Raw genomic sequence first — 23,404 nt, 5'->3', positions numbered from 1 at the left:
GCCGACTGCGGATGCTTAGGTCCCCTGACCGACTCCTTGTGCTGGAGTCTTAAGGTGTAATCATTGGACTGGGGGAGGCCATTGTTTTTTTTCATTATATACACAGTCTCAGTTCTTTACCCATGGTGATAAAAGGGTACCAGAGGCTATTTGAGGTGTTACCAACATAGGCCACATCAAGGCGAGCCATCGCAAACGCAGAGTTCAGCCATTCCTCCGTTCTTGGGGGGGTGGGATCTTTCCATTTCAGGCAGATTTCCCTTCGCGCCAGTAAAATCAAACATAGTAACAGACCTCTGTCCCTTACAGCGAGATCTTTTATTGATATGCGACCATCTGCAAAGAAGACTAGAGTCCCATTAACTACAATATTAATAGCAAAAGTTCTGCGGAGGTATCGTCCGACCCCCTCCCAAAAAGCTACCAATTTTGCACAGTCAAAAAAAACATGGATATCATTTGCCTTTAGTGCCATGCATCTATAACATTTCGGTTCCGGGATTGGGGTGAATTTTACTATTTTAGCTGGGGTATAATAGATGCGGTTGGTTACAAAGAAATGTTTTTTCTTTAAGCTATTCAGAAAAGGGGGTGGTGATGAACAGAGTGTCTGAATTAAGCCGACCACTCTTACCCAGTCCAAAGATCAGGGCTTGATCCATCACCGTTATTTATCTCACTGCCCCATCCCAGCTCAGAACCTGGCTATATGCAAATCAGTCTGTCCCTGGCCCAGTGCATCATGGGAACAGGGCAGACTAAACTACCAAGCCAATTCTTCACCAGAAAGGAGACAAGCTACCGGGGACCGGTTTCTGGAATTTCAGCCTTCTTCGGCCCGGCTTGCTTGAATCCTGATGGAGCAGTGAGAAAGGGACTCATGTCTGAGTATACCCTGCCACACCTATAGTGGCCAAAAACGATTTAGAGAAGGGGGTGGTGATGAACAAAGTGTCTGAGTTAAGCAGACCACTCTTACCCAGTCCAAATATCAGGGCTTGATCCATCACCGTTATTTATCTCACTGCCCCATCCCAGCTCAGAACCTGGCTATATGCAAATCAGTCTGTCCCTGGCCCAGTGCATCATGGGAACAGGGCAGACTAAACTACCAAGCCAATTCTTCACCAGAAAGGAGACAAGCTACCGGGGACCAGTTTCTGGCAATTGGCTTGGTAGTTTGGTCTGCCCTGTTCCCATGATGCACTGGGCCAGGGACAGACTAATTTGCATGTAGCCAGGTTCTGAGCTGGGATGGTGCAGTGAGCTAAAAACGGTGATGGGTCAAGCCCTGATCTTTGGACTGGGTAGGAGTGTTCTGCTTAATTCAGATACTCTGTCCATCACCACCCCCTTTTCTGAATCGTTTTGTCCACCATAAGCGTGGAAGGGTATACTCAGATGTGAGTCCCTTGCTCATTGCACCATCAGGATTCAAGCAAGCCGGGCCGAAGACGGCTGAAATGCCAGAAACCGGTCCCCGGAAGATTGTTTCCTTCCCAGTATGAGAATTGGCTTGGTAGTTTGGCCTGCCCTGTTCCCATGATGCACTGGGCCAGGGACAGACTAATTTGCATGTAGCCAGGTTCTGAGCTGGGATGGTGCAGTGAGCTAAAAAACGGTGATGGGTCAAGCCCTGATCTTTGGACTGGGTAGGAGTGTTCTGCTTAATTCAGATACTCTGTCCATCACCACCCCCTTTTCTGAATCGTTTTCTTTAAGCTGGCAGATTTGGTGAATTTTTTATAATAGATTTAAAGAGGGCTCTAATAACTCCTCTATCACTGCTTCAAAAGGAGATTGTCTCCACACCAAGGCCTGAGATGGAGTATCCTTATCGTCTGCTTCAACCAGTTTCTTGTACCAAATTGATACCTCTCTCTTAATGCGATTTTCTGACATAAAGAGGTTCTCAGTTTCCCAGTCTCCCATTATACCCCTGCTCTCTGCCTCAAAGCAGGATTTCAGCTGTAAAAACTTAAATTTGGAGAACCCAGGGCCTAGCCTAGCTTCCAATACTTCCCACGGATGTATGCCATTGATGTCCCTCAGATCCGACCAGATGGAAACTCCTGCCTCCCTAATAGGAGCAGCCAACCCGTCATTAAGACAAAGCGGAGTCCCTGGGGAATCCCAAATGGGGACGTGGTCAGAATAGTACCCTATATTGCACTTTGTCCTTACTTTGCACCAACGTTCTAGTGCGTTCTTCAAGATCTTCAGGCACACCTTTTTAACACCATCAGTGCTGCAGCAATTCCCCCTCTGTGCAGAGAAGCTTTGAAGCCCATTTTTCATGACGAGCTCAGCTCGTCATGAGCACAGCCGCACTGTACTGCATGACGAGCTGAGCTCGTCATGAGCATCGAAGGGGTTAAAGAATTTTAGTGCCGCAAATTTATAGAGAAACCCTCCTGTTCTACCCCATCGATATTACTCATCAGTTCCCTGAGGAGAACCCCCATGCAGAAGTTGTAGTTTCGTTAGAAGGATCCTGATGGCTTCAAATTGAAATGCCACCAGGTACCTAATTTAATTTCTAATTTAAAACATTTCTAGAGCGCAGCGTACACCATGCGGTTTCTTGGCGCTAGTGGGGGGTTCGGCAGCTGAGGGAAAAGACAAGAGGGAAAGATATGGAGAACTAAGCCCGGAAGGCCTGATTGAAGAGGAAAGTTTTCAGATCTTTGCGAAAGGAGAGATACTGGGTAGCAGAACGGAGATGGTCAGGGAGGGAGTTCCAAATTGTTGGAGCCAGGGTGGAAAAGTTGGACCCACCCCACTTTTTGCGTGTGAAGCGTGGAATCTGAAGAAGGGACTTAGAGGAAGACCGGAGCTCTCTTGCGGGAACATAAGGTATTATTAATGAAGAGATGAAGGCGGGGGCAGTGCCCTGGCGGGCCTGGAAGACCATGCAGCCGGTCTTGAAAAGGGAGCGTTCCTTTACGGGAAGCCAGTGAAGCTCCCTGAGAAGGGGGGTGGAGTGGTGATAGCGTGGGAGGCCATAGACCAGCCGGGCTGCCTGGTTCTGGATCGTCTGGAGTCTTCGCAGGCTGTATGCTGGGATGCCATGATAGAGAGCGTTGGCATAGTCCAGCCGCGATATCACCAGGGCGGCCATGATAATCTTAAGTGCCTGAGGGGAGAAGAAGCGGGCGACAGAGCGGATGGTTCGGAGAGTGAGGAAACAAGAGGAGACCACAGAGCTGATTTGTGAATGGAGGGTGAGCTGATTATTCATTTGACACCCAGTGTTTTGACCGTGGTTGAGGGGGAGGGTGCGGGACCAAGAGAGGGGGGCCAGAAGAGGGAGTTCCAGGGGCTGGATGAACCACCGATGAGAACCAATTCGGTTTTGTCCGGGTTCAGCTTAAGGTGGTTGTGGTTCATCCAGTCCCTGATGAATGTCATTGTTGACTGGAAGTTAGAGACAGAGAGGGAAGAAGAGGACAGGTCAAAGATGAGCTGGAGATCATCCGCGTAATTGTACACGGTGACCTCCAGCTGCTGGAGTGCGAAGATAAGAGGAAAGATATAAAGATTGAAAAGTAAGGGAGAGAGAGAGGATCCCTGGGGAACACCACAAGTGACAGGGAGAGGAGTGGTGGTGAAGTCGCCTAGCCGGACCGCCTGGGTGCGGTCCCTCAGAAAGGAGGAGAGCCAAACCAGAGCTGAGCCCCCGATTCCGGCCGCCTTGACACGGGAAAGTAAGATGGTATGGTCCACCGTGTCAAAGGCGGCGGAAAGGTCAAGGAGGACCAGTGCCTGGTGTTTGTTATCATCCATACCCTTTCTGAGGTTGTCTAAGACTGAGACCACAACCGATTCGGTCGAATGTCTGGGACGGAAGCCGGCCTGGCGGGATGCCAGCCCCCCATTAACCTCAAAATGGGCGCTAAGTACCGCGGTGACGTGGCGTTCCATCACCTTGCCCAGAAAGGGCAGCAGGGAGATGGGGCGGTAGTTGGCCGAGATGGAAGGGTCCACGCCAGGTTTCTTCAAGATGGGTACTATGGTGGCTGCCTTTAGCACAGGGGTCACTACACCCTGTGCTAGGGAGCTATTGAGGAAGGCGATGGGGGGTTCAGGACAGCAGGAGTAAATTTGCTGCAGGATTCGTGCCGGGCAGACATCCGCCGGAGACCCCGACTTCACTTTGGGAAGTATCTCCAGAAATGATTCCTGAGTGAGGGGGGGAATGGAGGTGAGAAGGCATTGAACGGTGGGGGGGGAGGGATCAACAAAAGCAGACGAGGGTGGTGGGATGTTGGTCTTGATGGTAACGATCTTGTCCAAGAAATAGGTGTTGAGTTGATCGCAAAGAAGCTGGGAGGGAGGGATTTGGGGTGAGGTTCGGTCTGAGAATGCCAGGTCATTCACTATGCCAAAGATTTCCCTGGGTTTATTTTCAGCAGACGTTATTTTTGTTGAGAAGTGGGTGGTTTTTGCGGCGAGGATTGCTGTTTTGTATTTGGCCAGTGATGTGAGAAAGTGGGTTTTTGATAAGGGACAGTAATTTTTCCTCCATTGCCTCTCCGCCCGTCGGGCGCTCAGTTTAAGCTCTTTCAGGTGGTCGTTAAACCATCTGTTGGAATCCTTAGGTCGACGGATGGAAATGCGACGTAGGGGAGCCACTGAATCACAGCCTCCAGCCAGCCAGGTGTTAATGGCCTTGGCTTGAGAGGCAGATGATAAGCCAGAAAGGGTGGGAGTGGAGTTTCGAAGCAGGGAGGTCAAGGAGGGAAAATCCAGTCTGTTCCAATTCCGTGCCCAGGTATTTTTGGCATGCGGAGTTTTGATACCGGGTTGCGGGGAATGGAGAAGGAGATGAGGGCATGGTCGGACCAGGGGCAGGGAGAAACAGCCGCCGAAGCCACTGGGAGGTTGAGGGACCAGACCTGGTCAAGTATGTGCCCGTGAGAGTGAGTGGGGACAGTTATATGCGGTACAAAGTTGAGGGACAAAAGGGATTCTGTGAATTCTTTTGAGGCCGTACACTCATGTGGGTCTGAGGGCCAGTAATTGAAGTCCCCTAGCACCAAGACCGAGGCGTAGTTGATATCTGTAAGGGCTAACCCGCCTTTAAGCAGCCTCCGCCTCAATTTCTTCGAGGACGATCTCACTACCCTATCTCCCCAGATGAAACTCCTGATCTTACCCTGTATTTTAGAGATGTCATGTTGAGGGAACTTCAGAGGAACAGCATTAAAAATGTAAGTTAATTTGGGAAGAACAGTAATTTTGACCAGATTCACCTAACCAAAAATAGTCAAAGGAAGGTTTTTCCACCTAGCAAACAGATGATCCAGTTAATTAATTACTCTTTTCAAATTCACATGGGCGATTCTGTCCAGATCGCGTACTATAGTAATGCCTAGGTATTTAAACTCTTTGCTGGTCTGCCCCGTCCAGTGTGTTATATTCCAGCACATTATCTCTGTCTTGGAGGAGTTGGCCAGATATCCAGAAATTAACCCAAACTCCCCCAAGAGAGCCTCCACCCTTGGCATTGTTACGTCCGGATCACTAGTATAAAGAATAATGTCGTCTGCATATAATGCAATTTTGGATACATATTGCTAAGATCTAAAAGGCAGAATCTGATCATCTAGCTTTATAGCCTGAGCCAATGGCTCGATATATAAATTGAATAGGAGGGGGGAAATGGGACAACCCTGCCTGGTTCCCCTTTGGATCTCAAAGCTAGAGGTAAGCATCCCATTCTCCAAGATTTTTGCGGACGCTCCCTGATAACATTGTCTAAGCGTATTAACAAATATGGGGCCGAAGCCCATGACCTCCAATGCTTCCCATAGGTATGACCAACAGACCCTATCAAATGCCTTGGCGGCATCCAGAGCAACTACCGCCAAGAGTTCAGATCTTGCTACAGCCGAATCGATATTACCAATAAGGAGTTGTGTCTGTTCCTCAATAAAACGCCCACTGATAAACCTCTTTTGATCGGAGCTAACCAACCCCGGGGCTAGTTTGGCCAATCTCCCTGCCAAAATTCCCATGAAGATTTTGTAATCAGAGTTTAGCATCGAGATTGGCCGATAAGAATCAGCCCTCAAAGGATCCTTGCCTGGCTTAAGTAATGACACAATGGTTGCCTCTCACCAAGAAGTTGGTATAACTCCCAAAGGACTATAAATTGATTGAAACAGAAAGCCCATAGTTGGAGCTATCTCATCCTGAAGGAGTTTATATATTTCATTCGGGAGAGCATCCAGACCCGATGCTTTCTTATGTTTAGATGACTTTATTTACACTTTAATTTCCTCCAACGAGATCGGGGCGTCCAAAAGGACTCTACCCTCCTGCGCTAGAGCCGATAATGATTTAGAACTCTGAATTTGATTTCTTGAGGGTTTCAAGTCCTCTTTATACAGATCTGTGAAGAGAGAGAGAGAAGACAGTTATTTATGTCCTCTATATCTGTCGATCTATCCCGCCTATCATTGATGACTAGCTCGCTTATATCATTTTTAGTGTGTTCCATTCTAGCCTTCCATGCTAGCAAAGCACCGGCCTTTTCTCCGTGTTCAAAATTCTCCATGTTTTTATTTAACTATTGGACCTTACATTTCTCATTAAGCTTGCCTCTGTAATCTTATTTAGCTTTCGCAAGGTCCTCCTGTATCTTACCGTTTTACCGACTCTGTCGGGTTGACCGCTCCCCTGCAATAGAGAAGATCTGCTTCTAACGTCTTAATTTTGTCTTCCCTCGATTTTAACTAACGGGATTCAGTTTTATTTTTAGAGGATATAAGACCCTGTAACCTACCTCTGAGACTAGCCTTTTAAAGGCGTCCCATACAACTCCTATTGATGTTGAACCGATGTTAAACTCAACGAACTCCAAGGAGGAGACCTTGATGGCCAAGATAACATTCTCCAGTTAAGAGTCCACCTTGACTCAGCTACCTTCATTGATCTTTTATATGAAAATAGGATAGGAGCATGATCTGAGAGGTGACTAAGTAGAAAAGAAATGGCCATGTTTTTAGGCAAAAAATCTCTGCTCATGAGTATGTAGTCAATCCTCAAAAAGTGATGGTGTCTTTTGCTATAAAACGTGAAGCCGGCAGCCTCTCCCTTCAACTCTCTCCAGACATCTACCAGCCCTATATCGTGGATCAGATTTTTCATTACACGCCGTATATGGGGTGCCCCAATATAATGGCACGGATTTGACCTATCTTTATTTGGGTCGAGGAGGACTTTAAAATCCCCCCCTATAATTACAGGGAGATTTTCCAAAATTAGCTTGGAGTGAAGTTTCGAGATATATGTTGCGTCATCGACATTGGGTCCGTAAAAAGATGTACAGACGACTCCATATCATCCAACACCAAATGTGCAATGAATCACCTCCCGGATTGGTCAGTCTGGAAGAATTTTATTGAACACACTGACCCCCATTTTGTTAAAATTGCAACACCTCGGGTATTAGATGCTTTACCCGAAACACAAAAGCTCTCGACCCAAAAGAAGTTTGAAAAAGGTTTTCCTGCTTCCTCAGAGGTCAGGTGAGTCTCCTGTAGAATACATATCCGTGCCACAGAGAGTTCTAAATACTTCATTACCAATCGCTGTCTTCTGGGGCACCTCATTCCATTAACATTCCAAGAGACAAAGCATATTTCCCTACTCTGAGTCTCTACTCCCACCATATCATCTGAATTCTTTGCTTAAAAACCAACGGTCCAAAAGCCAAAATCCTAAAGTGAGATGAGTTTTTCCTATTTTTTCCCCCTGCTCCCCACCCACGTGACCCTCACACCACCCCCATCCATCTGGGCCCCCTGACTCCCTTGAGGAACCCTCCCTTCCAAATAGGCGAAACCTATTTAGTCTCGCCCACCTCAACCTCAAAAGAGCAAATGAAACATAAATAAACAAAAATGGATAGACGACATTGAATACCACTATAAGAAGCATTTCCTGTCTTCCCTAGTATCTATAACCGCATTCTAACTCTAACCTCTTTTAGTTCCCGGGCTTCCCACATCTACTTTCTTTTATTTCTGTTATGAAGTTATCAACCTCTTCAGTGGTACAAAACTGGTGCATTTTGTTATTAAACATAGCATGTATATGAGCTGGGAACCTCAGTTGGGCTCTAATCCCTTTAATTCTTTAAGTCTGCTCCCTAGCTCCCATTGCCTGGTAGCTGTGGTATGAGATATGTCAGATCTTATGTGGAAAACAATCGGTTCTTGCCCAGTAAGAGAGAATGATATAGAGCCTGCCTTAAGGCCTGCGGATAGTATTTGTTCTTTAACTGTATAGGAGGGAAAGTTAACCAGAATCTTCCGGGGTTTGGGTTGACCTTGCTTCCTCCTAAATGGGTCCCCATGGACCCTTTGAATCTCTTAAGAAAGGTTTATTTCTGGGGAGCCTTTTAATACAGTACCCTGTAACAGTGAGATTATGAACCCCTTCAATGGTCTCCGGGACATTTAAAAACCTCAAATTGTTCTTCCTCGAATGGTTTTCCAATCTCTCCAACTCCTCCTGCAATGGCTTATTCTGGGCTGCCAATTTTGCCATTCCTGAGGCCACAGAACTTATTGCTTTCATAATGACAGGAATCTCTGCCTCAATTTTATCTGTTCTTACTACAACCTCCTCCAATTTCTGGGCCAACACCTCACAGGAAGATTTAATCGCCGTTTGGTTAGCTACAGAGACGGAGAATCTACTCGCAAGTTCAGCTTGAATTGTCTCTGAAATTTTGAAACCCAATATCATTTCCCTCTTCATTGCCATTAGGAACTCCGATAAGGAGTGCGATGCCCTTATGGTGTCCCCTGCAGATCCAAAGTTTTCCAAATCTACTTCTGTTTCCCCAAGTTCAGGGTCTGGTTCAAGCGCAAGCTCCGGGACCGGTTCAGGATTGATGGTGGCATTCATATCCGTTATATCCTGATTTAAAACCTCACCCAGATTTCCCTGGATATCCTGCAGCTCCGAAGGAGGTATACTCTGATCCTGAACAGCCAGTGCCTTAAATCTATTAGACAAAAGCACCTCTGGATGTGGCTGTGACTCGGAGAAAGCCGGCATAGAATCTAACTTGGTCATACCACTCATAACTATGGATTGCTTAATCCCCCTATGTTTACATTTCTGAAACGTAGTCAGCAGGGGTGTTGAGTCTTTATCAGCATCTGTATTTTTGGGTTTCACCTAGGTTTTAGTTTTAACAGCCCCTTTTTCCTGCTCTCTTTGACTATTTATTTTGGCCGTTTTACTTGGGATTGTTGTGGAGGACATTATTTTTTGATAGGTTTTCAGCGAGGGTGTTATTCTGGTTTTTACAGTGACCACCTTCCTCCCCTTACTCTTCCCTCTATTTTTTGGGATTTCCCTTGACCTTTTTTCGCCTTCTTTTGTCACGCTCTGACTCTTCCACTGACACATTATATTTGTTTCTACAATAGGGGGGGGGGATTTCCTTGGGGTCAATAAGGGCAAAGTTATATCTAGGTTAGGGGCTAAGAGTGCTGCTCGTGTACCGCCCTGTTTTTAACGGGAGTGTACCTCCTCTGCCCTCTTCCACCAATATTAGTTCCTCGTTACTCCCTCTTTTCTCCTCCATATATTGTGAGGAACCACCGCCGAGGAAACCCAGCTCGTAATGCCCATACGGCGAGACAACTGCTCCCTCAAACTCCCCTCAACAAAGAAAACCAAGACCCCCACTTCCCAGTGAACTGAGGAGTTAGACAAGGGTGTGTGCTGGCTCCCACTTTGTTTTGTCTTTTTATCAACGCCTTGGTGTCCCAATTAAATGAGGTGGCGGACAACAATTCCCCGAAGTTGGAGCAAGGCAGGGTGTCAGCAATGATGTTTGCGGATGATACCTTGCTCTTGTCCAAATCTCCCATGGGTATCCAAAGGATCCTAGACAGTTTTTCTCTATTCTGTAAAAATCGAGGGCTAGAGATCAATACCACGAAGACCAAATTCATGGTTTTTAATCCAGCCTAAACATCTCGCCCAAATCCCTCCCTAAATGGTATTTCCTTAGAGCCGGTGACTGTCTTTGATTACCTTGGCGTCACATTGTCCGAAACATTTGATAGGGGCCCACAACTAGCCAAGGCAGATTTGAGGCTAGCTCAGCTGGTGGGGGGAATAACCAAATCCTATAGGAACTAGTCACACAAATCCCCAGGTCCTGCAGTTGAAATATATGAAGTGCAAGTAAGAAGTGCTGCCATGTATGGGGCTGAATTATGGGGCCAGCGCCCTTCTGGGAGATTGGCCAAAACAGATAACCAATTTATGAGAAAGCTCCTGGGCTTACCGCCTAGCACTCCCCTTATTCCTCTGCGGCTGGACTTAGGAGTCAAACCAATTGCAGAAGAGCTAAGTCTAAGACCACTGACTTTCTGGCGCAGACTGTGGGCAACTCCTGAACTAGCATTTTACTGAAATGAACTTCAGGGGGTCTTGTGTTTACCAGGGGAGCGAAAACTCTCCTGGTTCAAGCACATCAAAGAAACCTGTGTCAGAATAGGGATGCCCAACCTGTGGACCAACCAGGAGGTAGTGCCCTTAACAACTTCACAATTACAACTTGTCAGAGCCTATAGGGAACATAAATTAGCCGACCTGCAGGTGAACCCCAAACTCGGGCACCTAACAGTTGATTTTCTTAATATAAAAACCGAGTACCTCTTTGAGCCTTTTCTGGGTGAATTACAGCCTCCCATGGCCAGGAAGCTGTATGTCCAGGTCAGAAGAGGGACCCTCCCGGTCAATGCTTTTGTGAACAAATGGTCAAATGATTCCTCTGCTGGTTGTCCTGCCTGCAACAGCCGAAACACACGTCCTCTTTTTCTGCCCAGGCTGCAAATCTGCCAGACGGCGTTGGCTTATACCATTATGCAGAAACCTGGGATGTACACAGTGTCTACAGGCGTATAGAATGTTAAGATCTGATACGCACCCCCCATAGTTTTTGCTGTGTCTCGTTTCCTTAATTTCATGTGGCACAGGCGTACGGCCTTTTTTAATACTTCCCAACAACTGTAAAAATACTCTCCGACTTTTATGTCCTTTTTAACCTCTAATTTTATTAATTTTTATCTAGTTTTAATTATTCATGTTTTTATTTGGGATAAAGACCTTGGACATATCAACATGATGAGATGTATTGCATTATCTAAACAATGAACTGTCAAATTCTGCTAGTCAATGTTATATTGTATATGAACTTCTACTTTTTATGGCCTTTTATGAATAAAATAAAGTTTGTTGAATCGAATTTAAGATTCTCTTAAAACTGTCTCAAGCCAGGAAAATATCCTCCTTAATTCAGTGTCATGTTTCCTGGCTTAAAACAGTTATTCAACTATCTAACACCAGATAAAATGGCAATAAATGTAGGCCCTTCCTTGAAGAGGTCTCATTTTCACTTACCTGCTGGAAGCTCCAGTCTTGCAACACATATCTCGCAGATTCAACATTTCTATGTCATCTTCCCTCACTTAGGTTATTGTTAGAGCAATTTTATTTGTTTAGATCATAAATCTCCATTAGAATTAGCGCACCTCTTTGGATCACCAGCATTTCAAGAGTTTGTCATGTTCTCTCAGAGTGATTTTGCAAAGGTGAGAAAATTGCCATCACCTCCCAGGGTATCATTTGAAGCCCAGAGGTAAATGTGGAGATAACATTCTATAGCAGAAATTGCATTTGCTAGCTCCTGATTTAGGGTCCAGTTTTTGACAGGCAGATAATTCTGATTTGGCCGCAGATTCCGGATTACAACAACACTGGAAAAACACTGTACTGGTGTTTCCTTTCTGGGACATTTAACCAGCTGTATACTCCATCTCCGAGTGGTAAACAGGATTAAAAGGGGGGGTTACAGCTGGAATTTGTTTTAATAATATCAATTCATGACATTGTTCCATATCTCCCAGAGGGAAATCAGGGTCTTACTGAGAACATATAAGTGACCCAAAACTAATGATACCTGCAGTTTTAGTATTCTTTATTGTGGAACTACATTTGTGGGGATACAACATTACCGGAATGGATCCTAAATTGGGGCTCAATTACGAGACTAGCGGTCCACGGACCGCCAGATTCTTGAGGGCAAGGCAGTCTCCTGATCGCCCTATTATGATTAGGGCAGTCTGACCGCCATTGCCCTGCTTCAGCCACCAGGTAACTGCTGTTCCCTGGTGGTGTTGCAGCGGTCAGGAGCCATCAATATGCTTGGCGGGACTGCCACAGTCCCACCAAGCATATTAGGAGTTTCCTCTCCACCATGGTTTTCATGGTGGTTGCTCCTCAATGAAAACCCTGGCGGAGAGGAAACAAGGGGGGGGCACACAACACTTCATTGGGCCTCTTCACCCTGGGGTGCATGCAGGGGGGACACAACATGTGCACCCCAGTTCTTGCAAGGCATGGACTTTTCAGTCGTTGCCATGCATGAACTGCTTTTAGTGTTTCCATTGCGGTGCCCAGTTTTAGAGGCACCGCAGGGGGGAAGTCCCCCAAAAAAAAACGATAGGAGGAAACTCCTAATCTGGCAGGCAGCCAAACCACGGCTTTGCTGTAGCGACGGTGGGGCGGACCCAGTGCTGCACCGCCAAAGTCTTATTCAGGCCCTTGCCATGATGTAATTTTACTGAAACACCTATTGGAGTTCGAAAATAAATGTAAAAGTGAAACAGGAAACTTCAGTGCCGCACATTTTTTCCATTTGTGCAATACTTTAACTTGAGCAACCAATGGAGATTTCTACATTTCCACAAACAGCTTAACAAACTTAAACTTAATAGCTTGACAACATTAATACCATAGTTAATTGTATAATTTGATACCTCAGACCTTCTTTCAAAAGCATATTGGGGAACTATAGAATTTGACTTTTTTGAGCATCCCAAGAATTCCAACCTTAGGATTTGGTTCCAAGTGCCATCATTTGACAATGAGAGCAGAACTCAAGTTGTCATAATGACACTAGGAAGTCTGAGGTGAAACATCACATTGTTTTTATTTACTTATAAACAACTGTATCCTAGATATGCTTTCAACCCTTCAATGTCTTTTCTTCACCTACCTTGAGCTATTTTCATAGCAATGCAAATCAAGGAGCAGTGAGAGGTGTTATGAGGCAAAATTGTAAAATGATGTCACTCCTGATACTGACTATCTACACAAGAATATACTTGGCTATGATCTGTTTGTACAACAAACACCAAATAGACGTATAGAACTGCCTGATCTTCTGAATCACACTCCCATCTCCACTGTGTGGTACTCAGTCTATCTCTCCTGACCTACACATAAATAATTGTCTGATGCACTGGAATTCAATAATAAGTTAAAACAGAAGATGTTTCATCAACTCATACATCACTTAGCATACCATGTCATCCAATGATAATCCACAGAACAGTTTTAAGACATATTGGAGTTTGCATGACATTAAGTTTCACCTGCTCTGCAAACTGCTCTGCAACATAAAAAGAAAGATTTTGCATATAGAGAGCAGGACGGGTATTCCCAGACATCGGTCCCGTGCACGCTGTGTCACTGGAACAAAGCTGAATCCGGAGTATGAGCCCATAACTAGGGCAAAACCGGTCCTAGTTTGCTTGTGTTCTGGTGCAGGGAGGACCCCACTTGGCCATTCAGGCTCGACTGTTCCGACTGGCGTAGGGACAAGACGGATGTGCATATAGCTGGGTCCAAACTGAGGTGACAGGGTGTGCAAAAAAATGATGGATTGGGATGCGAACCCGAGTAATTACCAGTGGCTGAGATTATTTCAAGCATTCCATCCATCACTTTTTTGTATACTTTATTTTGTATATAGAGTGCAGCATTCACCTTCCTTCAGTTAATGCATAATCTCACCAGGGAGGAGGAAGGATTTTTTGGAGTAAGGAAATGGAAGTACTTTAGACTCCTGCAAATATTCCATGTCTCACAAGGCGTTACTAGATTTGATTCTGATAAAAGTCTTTGAAGGCCATACTAGAGCAAACCATTACTAGATGTTCCTCTTGAGCCGGGCGCAAGTCCTCGGAGAATTCTCACAAAGTAGCAGTACTGCAACCATTAATAATTGTTGCTATTCAGTCAGACACAAGTCTTTGTTGTACCAGGCAGAGGTATCATAGGTCTTGAGGAGGTGCCATAATCATTGTCATTTAATCACTGCTGCCCTCTTAACTTTAGAATACAAGGGATTTGTGAATAGAGCAGACCCCTTTGAATGTCTACTTTAAAAAAAAATATGGAATGGAAAAAAATAGAAAACAATACTTGACTATGCTTCAAATCACAGAGAGTGTGGGGCTGCAAGACTCAAATTTGCACATTATTTTTGTAGTCTAACAATTTTCTTTGTTCTCCATGGGCTACACAATGTCAATGGGCAAGTCATTATCACTTATGTGGCTCATACTGCACTTTCTGCACATTCTGGAGCATACAGATGAAGAAAGCCTAAATTGTATAGGTATCCCTGTCACTGTTACATAATACGCGCCTTCATTCTATGATGGGAGTTAAAACATAAGTGGCATGTATAGTGAGGTTGCTAGGACATGCATTTGGGCCTTGATGTTTTCTTGGATGAGACTACACAATGCCCTCGTGGTACGTACTATATTATTAATTAATCACCTATACAAAATGTAATGTGGAAAATATATGAACATTCTTTCATAATTGTGAAATTCTGTAAGCAATATCTAGATGCTCCATTAACTCAGGCACAAGTCCGGATGCCAAACAAGATTAAGGACTGCCTGCTGTTTCTAGATGTCCCTCCTGAGCCAGGCATAAGTCCTTGTTGTACCTGGCTACAGTACCAGAAATCACTGATGGAGAGAGTTCTTAGTAAACACAAACATCACTGTCTCCGAAATCTCAGCATTCCAGAAAATCATGAAGAGGGCAGACCCTTGAACGTCTGCTTCTGTTGAAAGTAGAACAGAAAATGGATACAGATAAAACAAAACATGCAGCCTAGGTGCATGGTAACAAATCTGCTAAGTGGCTCTTGAAGTTGTGTCATGGTACTTTTCTAGATGAGGATGCACGTTACTTGAGAAGTGCTACATTATTAGCCAATCACCTCTTTTAAATGCAAATGCCCATGATATGCCATAAGTGAATTTAAAATGTGAAGCACACATGACACAAGTAAAGGCTGAAAGGGGTCGCCAAAACAAGATACAGGCAGAAAGAAGATGACCATTGTCCAATTTGCCTATATTGTTTTTTGTTGAATTTGTGAGGGTGACGTGGCAGGACCAAACAATGTGTCTACCCTTTTACCATGGATCTCTCCTCACTTCCTTTGCTACTTTCCCTTTCTCTGCTTGTATAGAAGTGGGTATTTGAGCTAGCTGACATACTCAACAGCATCCTAGCCAGAGGGACATTGCTGCTGTCAATCGCAGGTGCACGTGCTCTACTTTCCTCAGATCTGTGCAGACCAATAGGAGGCATGCGAATGCAGTGGCAGATGCTACAGCATAACCCTGCTCCTCGTCTTTCCTTTGGATGTGTGTGTGGAGACTCTGGAGAGGTGAAGGTCCAGACTGACTTATCAATCTTTCATGCAGCATTAAGCAGTAAAGCAACTTGCTGCTTTGTGCTGCATGAAAGGGACAGGGCAGGAATGTGCCTTATTTACCAATATATTTCACATTCCTGCTCTCTGCATGCGCTGCTGCACAATCTGTTGCCTAACTCAAACGTTGGCCCCCTTGTGCCATGATGCAATGGTGACTGTGTTGAGCCAGGATTGGTGTTATGCTGCAAGGTGGCCTTGTGTGGCTTGGTAAATCTCATTCTAGGTTTTGCATTACCCTACGTCCTCTTGCATGGTGCAAGGGCAACGCAAATGTCTAACAAATCTGGACCGAAGTGTTGAGGTAGAAGGCAGTCCAAAAGCACCTGTGTGTCCCTGGATTCCCTTAGGTCTGTGCAGATCCTAAGAAAGAAGAACACAATGGGAGGTGGTGGTCCACCACCGTTCTTTCCTCTTCTTCTCTCAGGAACTATATAGTTCCAGAGTGAGTGAAAGGGCGGACCAGCCAGCAGAGTCACCTTTCCCTCAGGCTAGTTGAAACCTGCATCCGGCATGGCAGGCAGTGACAGTCCTTGGCATGACTTCAGTTGACAATAGATGCTGGAAAACCTCATTTTAGGGAAGATTAACAAAGCAAGGGATCATAATTACAATAAAGGTATGCACACTCGGCCCCTACACAGCATGAAATATGTGGTTACATTATCTTTCAATACGTCAAAACAGACCAGATTAGCAAAGCGAAATATAACAGTAAGTGCACATGGCAGAAACATAGCTAAAATGTGGCAAACACCTCGCTTCTAAGTGATGTATGATAAAAACAGGAAACCACTTAAAATCACAGCATAATACCACATCCACTGTAACCTTAAAACAGAAGGCCTGAAGGTGGGCTCACAGGTACTAACTGGAGTTAAAAACACACCTTTTCCAGAACTTCTAAAGTTATTAATCATTTTAGAAGCTTCAATAAAACAATCACTGAAAGAGCCATTCTTCATGCATGTACAGTACAGCTCCTGGAACAGAAGAATGGATTTAGCGTCATAACTGGTTTATGGGACTTTGAGGCAGATGCAGTATTTGCCAAACCATTAAAACATTGATCTGCAAACCTGTCGGTTAAAATGTATTTTATGTATTTGTTTATTTGTTTTTACAAAACCTGCAAACGGAAATTGACGTCTGAAGGCACAGCAAGTAAAAAATGGCCTCTGCTCTCGAGCTGCCAAAACTATCAGAAATACTGTCAAATAAGAACAATAAACATTGACAGGTGCCCCAGGCTGAAAAGTCAGGAAAACAGAAACACTGCGAAGGTGCCAAACCAATGGAAAATAACAACCTGCAGCCATTCCGTATGTGATATATATTTTAAACCGACGAGTGCATTTAGAAGCGCTTACAGCTTAGTTCCAGGAGTTTGCTTTATGAGATCTAGTACTTTTTTGCTAGGACACTTTATACACTTTTAGTTACACCCTGTCACGTGCAGCTAACCCTCCATCAGTACCAACACCAATCAGTCCTCCATTTTTTAACAACTTAGGGGCATATTATCAAGGGGGTTTATCTCTTTAAAAGCCAAGAAAGCAGAGATAAAATTATCTCCCTATTACCTAGCTGTCGCTAACACCAGTTAGCAACAGCTAGTAGGAGATAGCGACCATCTTGGGCCCCACTTTGCATGTCAGTGATATTTATCACTAATGACATGCAAAGTGGGCGTGCCGAGATGTTAGCGACTGGAAACAGTCGCTAACATCGCTATCTCCTATTACCAACTTTTGGAGATATTCGCGCTAAGCGCGAATATCTCCAAAAGCTAACACCTGCCCTGAGCAGTTCTTAGCCATGTTATCCAATGGGAGGTGGATAACATGGCTAAGAGCATTAGCTCGCTAATGCATGAATATCGCTGACTTTTCAGCGATATTCATGCATTGCGGCCGATTTTTATCGCATTTACGATAAACCTTGGTAATACCAAGGTTTATCTGCGATAAAAATCGCCGCAGCTCGGAGATAATTTGTTCACGCTAACCAAGCAATAGCGATAATTATCGCTATTGCTTGGTAATATGCCCCTTAATTTTAGCCCATTTTGAAAACTTGTATCCTTATTTTTTCTTTTTGATGTTGCTATATTTTGGGGTTTTTTTTGCCTGATTTTCTGATATAAACCAGCGCTCCCGCCCAGCTTCACACACATTACAGAAAGCAAAGAACACAAATGGGGATTTTTACCAGGGTCTCATCCTACATCAAAGATGTGCGCTAAGCTCTCTGTTTTCTTCATGTCAGAATCCCTTTGAAATAAGGTCATGACAAAGGTCATGCTTATTGTGCTATACCGAGCCACAAAAAAAAAACACAAATCTCTTCTATTACCCCCAAACCAGTGCTTCATTGTGTGTCGAAGGTTGCGTACTGTGGGCACTGGCGCTCATTTTTGGGGACCAAGACTTATATTTTTATCATCAGACTTTGAGCGAAGACACGCAAGAAAGGTAGAAAAGAGAAAGAGGGGGAGAGAATACTGGAAGCAGGGACAGGGGATAAGGCAGGATTAAAACGGACCTTGCAAACGTGAGATACAGAGACAGGAATCATAGGGTGTTGGAAAAAAAGATGCATAACGTGCAATCAATTTGACACATCCTCGTAACTCGGTAACCAAGGCATTGGGCAGAGCAGATGATGGATTTCTAAGCTTTGTGCCCCTACAATTGTTCTTAACAAACTAAGCATTAGGATACATTTTTTAATGTTCAATTTTCAAATAAAATCAGCCTGCAAGGTTTTAATGATAACTGTCTGTTTGTTCTAGCTATCTCTTCCCGCCATTTTTCTACTCCTTGAGTCCCCTTTTTAACTAACTCGGTTGATCACTAATCTCAAAAGCCATCAGAAAACCAGCTCCTTTTCTCCCTAGTCCCACCCTTTGAGAATGATTCGACTTAAGGAATCCCAAAAATATTTCATCACCATTTGCTTTCCAGAGGCTAGCTTATTCTTAAGCCCTATAATATCATGTGGTGACTGGTGGCAGGCTTGTTGACTTTTGAGGTAAAGCCTAGAAAGCATGTTGTGCTTTTAGTCATGTATCAGAGAGCTGTGGCATGTTGGCAGAAAGCGATCATCGGGAACAACAGGAGTGAAAAGCAAGAGTAGGAGTGAGAGAAAGGGCAATGAGTACATCATTAGGGAAAAGAGAGGAAAGACTTGTCAGCAAATTGACCTCTGATATAAAGAGACCCATATATAATAGTCTGGGAATAAAAGTATCTCGAGTCGGTGCCCTACACCATCTCTGGAGCACCAAAAGTTTCAAATTGTGGGCCCCTATGCCCCACATCCGAGGATGTGAGCACAAACCAGTCTTCCTGGTTTTTTGATGCTTGATGCTGGAATCATTTCCTGTTCCCTTCGAGAGCAAAGAGTTGGTGTAGCAATCTGAGTGAGCTTGCATCTCACACGCAACCCTCAAGATTTGCACCCTGCCATTATTGACCGCCGACGGGTGCCGAATTGCCTGGGTGCTTCTGCCTAAGTGCACAGCGGTGTGCGGTAGTTACCCCTGAAGACCCCCTCCCGGAGGAATCGGCGGAGACAGCGAGGTGAAGGCAGCAAAACTGCCACAGGTGGAAGCTCCCCAACAGGAGACTCGTGGGCCTGCCGGGCCCCCTTCAGATCTTCAGAGATGGTTGCTTCCCCGCCCGCAGCGGCCCGGTGTGAAGGTGTGACAGTGTAGTGGAGACCGGGTGTGGCCTGCGGTTCGGGAGAGGGATCGAAGACACCCTCAGTCCCAGCCTCATCTCCAGTAGGGCTGCCAGTCCTGGAACAGTTGTTAGAAGAAGCGTCTACTGCGAGGAGAGGAGATGGGAACACCCCTCGCGCAGATCAGGGCTTTGACAGCCTGGGCACCTGGAGGCTAACTGTGTATTGCCTTCTGTGGTAGTAGAATAGATTGTTATTAGATAAGAATGTCTTCTAGAATGTTTATTCATGTATTCTTTTATGGAGACCTCTGTGTCATGCATTCATGCGCAGATTGTGTATGTCTTTGAATACCTCTGTTTGTTCCATGTTCTGAAGGTCAGCTGAGCTTCAGTTACACTGCTGATCTTCAGAATGTGGATGCTCCAATAAACTAGTCTTGATCTTCAACAAGGCTTGTTAGACCTGACATCATTGGCTTGAGTCTCTCCTCCATTTTTTCTGTTTGCCTCCACTGTTTTACGATGTTTTGCTGGATAATGCTTTGGGCACTGTGCCACTGCTGATCAGTGCCACGGTGCAAGTGCTCCCTATGTTAAATTGATGTATCGATTGACTTCCATGTTTGGCTTATTTGGTTTACTGTCAGTCCCTAGTCTAGTGCACCAGGAGTGCCGGGGCTTGTAAATCCAAATGCCGCTCGTGGGCTTGCAGCACGTGTTGTGCCACCCACAAGAGCGGCCTCGTAAAAGAATGTCTACGGGTCGGTCATTGTGAGACCTACGTGCAGTCTGGTACTGTCACGCTGACTGTGCAAGTATACCTACTTGCCAGTCCCTCCAACCTTCCCTTAACTTCATATTAGTCACCCCTATGGTAGGCCCACAGGCAGGGAGCATTGTAAGTATAAGGTAGGACACGCCTGACCAAGTTGGCTTGTCCTAATAGTGAACTACGGCCAACTTCGTTCTTCACTATTGCGAGGTAACCTGCTCTCCGTTGGTTAGAATGGGCCGCCGGGATTATTAATGCTATGATCCTAGCTGGCTCGGGGAGCATGGTGCAATGTCGAGTTTGGCATCCCTGAACTCGGGGTTTAATTACGCATCCGTTGGTGTGGATGGTTTTTGGACTCTGGGTTTGAAAATAGCACTTTTAGAAAGTGTCTATTTTCTTGTCTAACCATTTCTGGTTTCTGCTGGTCTTGCGTGTGTGTGACAGGAGCTGGGTGGCTCCAGAGGTCTGAATGAGTCAGTGTGGGGTGAGTGGGACATTTGCGTTGAGAGTAGGGGGAGAGTAGTTGCTGATAGCCTGCCCTGCCTGATACAATGCTGGCTCCACCTCCTGCCAAGCGGCTGATGGCTCTGTGCCTGCCATGGACGATCCTAGCCCCACCTCCTACCAGGAGGCCGATAGCTCTGCTCCTGCCAGTGCCAATGCTGGCTCCACCTCCTGCTGGGCGTCTGAGGACCCAGCCCTGCTCCGTGAATAGGCCAGGTGCTTGTGCCTGGCTCCACCCACAACAGACCCAGGATGTTGGGAAATTCCCCTGCATGGACAAAGGGATCAAAGCTGAAAAGGGGTATAAGAGAAGGACCTCTGAACCAAGAAATCAGATCACTTCTGACAAGGAACCCTGAAACGAAGGACAAGAAGCCTGCTGATCCAAGGACTTGCCTACCCCTTCTGCCAGTGTGCTGTTTGCTGGGGGGAATCCTGCAGTGCTTCTTTATTTTTGCTAAGGAACCAGGAGAGAGGAACTGTGTGTGTACTCTCACGCTTGCTAAGAAAATCTCCAAGGACTGGAAGAGTGCCAGTCTCCTGTTGAAGTCACAGGGCTAAAGGACTTCATCTGCTTAAAGTGCTATTTGCTGAAACCTGTGAATCCAGCACCTCTGAAAGAACCAGCAATCTCGACGCAGACGGACGTCGCCGAATCCAGCTCGACATAGTGAGTAACGGCTCCAGTGTCCCACTTCCTCGACGCCGGCCGCCGGGCCCGATCGACGCCAGCAGCAACGCCAGTGAGTAGTGAATTCGGCTCCAGCTCCAAGGGACCTCGTGTCTGCACCGCTGCTGATCACATCGCCCTCGTGCCCTCTCGACGCCGTGAGCGCTGCTCACACTTGCAACAGAATCATCGACATCGACGACTGCTGAGGCCTGATCATTTTCCAAGGTACTGTGTTGTTGGGGGTCCGTGTGACTCCGGGCTCGACGTAGCGCTCCTCGCGGTCGACGCCGAACCTTTGGATTAACTTTGCCTCGACGTCGTGTAACTCCCGTGTGGGTTACATTGTTGCCAAGAACTGTGTTTCCAGGAAGAAGCGTTGCTTTGATACGAAAAGACTTTGTGCTAAGAAGAAACTACATTTGAACAATTATTTTCCCTTCCAAGAGTATTTATTAAGATTGTGTACATTTTTGTCGTTATCTGGTCTTGTGCTAAGCCTTATATAAAAATACTTATTTTTATAATACTACTGTGTTGTGTCCATTTGTAGTGTATTCACTTTCTTACTGTATGTGGTCATAAATGCTTAACACACAGCCTCTGAGATAAGCCTGTCTGCTCTGCCAAGCTACCAAGGGGGTGAGCAGGGGTTATCAAAGGGTGTGATCCCCTTGCCCTGACTAGAAAAGGTGTGTCCCTATTTGTCAGAAGTGTATACCTCTGCCAACTAGAGACAGCCGGTTCTAACAAGGCTCTACTTGGATTTACTTGGAACTACTACACCTTGGAACTTGCTTCTCCAATGGTCTAGCCAATGAGCAGATGGGTTTTTGATTGTCCCTGGAGAGAGAGAGGATTGTTTGAAAGAGAGAGTAAAGGAGCCTACGAAAACGACCACTTGGATTTTAGCGGGGGAATCCTGGAGGAAAATTGCTGAAGGTAATCTTTTGACCTGCTTATGGGCTTTTGTGATCCTGCTACTTATGGTCCTGTATGCCTGACCCAGTGATTATTGACTTCACCTTTCAGTGGAGTATTGTTTGCTAACCCCAGTGTCTGCTGTTCTGACACCTATGAGGTTGGGGGTAGCTTTTAAAAGGATGCTGGGATCCTCCATAAATGGTATTGGTGGCGGGCAGTGATTGCTCATACATTTCATGGAACCCCCACGGAAGTAGGTGTAGCTCGCAAGCAAAATAGCCTCCCCCTTTCCTCCAATTATAAGCCTCCTTGGATATAAAGTTGCCAATCTAGGTACGTCATCAGAGACTTGGTTGCCTAAAAATTACAAATGTGTAATCTCTGGGACAATGAAGTAAAGCTACGACTAAAATATTGCAAATCCTACCTGTAAACCTAATGGGAAAAATCACCTAATCATGAAGCAGTGAGGGGATAAATAAATATTGAGACACTCTTGAACCCGGAGGCCAGTGTCACTGGTGTCACCAGGGAAAGAAATATAGTCTCACAAAAATCCAAAGGATGGCTTTAAAAAAATTAAGAAGCCAAACAATATTCATGAAAAGATTAGAAACAGAGCAATCACTGAGGAAAAGCAAAATGAGATCAGCACATATTGGAGTCCTATCAAGATCTCATACAATTACAGACTTTTTTCCTCCTTTATTACTGTAAGGCTCCAAGCCAATCAGAATAGAAGTAGAAGAAAAAGGAAAATGAAAAGGCACAGAGGGAGAAAGAGAAAACAAGGAAAAACAACAGAAGGCCCAGATGGAATCAATGAAGAAAAGAACAAACTAGCCACCTCAACCCTGAAAGACACAATTGGACAACCCCAATTGGTTTCTAAAAAAGGATATTACATCCATGACTTTACACTCCCAGATATAAGCATAAACCAAAACTCACTTAAAAGTGAGATTAAGTGTCCCAAAGAGATGCTGGAACTGTTTAACAGTACTTTTAAATAATCCAACAAATGTAGACGATAATCTATCCCACTCTTCAGTATTCCTGTTTCTGTCTCCCATCCATATTGATTCCTACCGCAAACAAGAAATCCTATTGGATGTCTTTTTCACCTTTCAAAAGATACTTTAATCAATTCTGCTATTGTTAGAGAAATCTACAATAAATATAGACGATCTACTGGAAATACAATCGACTGTGTTGCAATA

The sequence above is a fragment of the Lissotriton vulgaris genome, chromosome 3_1, assembly GCF_964263255.1.
Source record: "Lissotriton vulgaris chromosome 3_1, aLisVul1.2, whole genome shotgun sequence".
NCBI classification, from domain to species: Eukaryota; Metazoa; Chordata; class Amphibia; order Caudata; family Salamandridae; genus Lissotriton; species Lissotriton vulgaris.
Note: the sequence above shows the minus strand (reverse complement) of the source record.